The sequence below is a fragment of the Portunus trituberculatus genome, chromosome 40 (genome assembly GCF_017591435.1).
Source record: "Portunus trituberculatus isolate SZX2019 chromosome 40, ASM1759143v1, whole genome shotgun sequence".
Taxonomy (NCBI): domain Eukaryota; kingdom Metazoa; phylum Arthropoda; class Malacostraca; order Decapoda; family Portunidae; genus Portunus; species Portunus trituberculatus.
The window spans coordinates 2,411,281-2,412,500 of record NC_059294.1 but is presented as its reverse complement, the minus strand read 5'-3'; positions in this window follow the sequence as shown (position 1 = coordinate 2,412,500).

The following is a 1,220-nucleotide window of genomic DNA, read 5'->3' as shown; positions in this document are numbered from 1 at the left end:
AGTGTTCTTCAACCTTTTCTAAGTTCGTGCACCTTTTCGAGAAGCAAGGAGGACTATAAAAGAAATGCATCAATATTTGTAATTTTCCCCTACTTTAAGACTGAAAATCGATAGATAACATTATTGTATATCTACCTGAAGCTATAGTTTTTCGGTCCTAAACTGTCACTATACAGTGCGAAATGTACACAAAATGCCACATCTCAAACACATCAGGCCCGTGTTCCGTCTTCTTCTTCTGCAGCATTATTAGCTCGTTTCTATACGGGGTCGCTGTTTTTGATGAGTCCCCTGCATGTAGCCCTGTCCTTCGCCACTTCGAGGTCAAGCTTTTCTTCCTGCTGTCACCCACAAGTCCTTCCATCTCATCCTTTCTTCCCCCTGCCGTCCACCTCCATGTCCATCATCTGCCTCTCCCCACTCCCGTCCTCTCTCCTCACAACATATCCAAACCATCTCAACCGCACCTCCTGCACCTTCTTATTCACATTTGCTGCCTTAGCTGTACCTCTTATGACCTCATTCTTAATTCTCTCCTTCCTTGTAACTCTACTCATCCACCTCAACATTTTCATTTCTGCCACTTCCATTCTCTTTTCATTACTCTTCTTTATTGGCACAGTCTCTAGCCCATATATCATCGCTGGTCTCACCACTGTTCTATAAACTTTCCCTTTTAGTTTCATTGGCATTCTTCTGTCGCAGAGGACTCCAGATACATCCCACCAATTTTTCCATCCTGCTTGTATCCTCCTGGTAACTTCCACCTCTTCGTTGCCGTCCTCCGCCCGTGTTCCGTCTGAGTGTAATATATTACTATTGTGAATAAATCGTAATATTTTGATTACTGTCAATAAGAGAGGACCCATAATGTCACATTTACAGTGTTCACAGGTTGGTTTGATTCAGGGGTGGGTCAGCATCGTCTTGCGGTACAGAGTAGTCGTCTCTAAACACTGTATTACGATGTATCTATTGATTTCCCATGCTTTTACTCCTTCCAATATTTTTCTGTTCTTATTCTACCATGGTATTTCTTTATAGTTACTTGAGTTTATATGACTAACATCATCATAATATAGAGCAAAACATAATTGTCTGGTGTACCAAGATCTTTCACTTCTAGAAACTTAAATACAGTACAGAACCTTAACACACATTTCACCTCGCTTCTGCACAGGTTGATTCTTCACAAGGAATGAGTATAGAGCAATATTTTT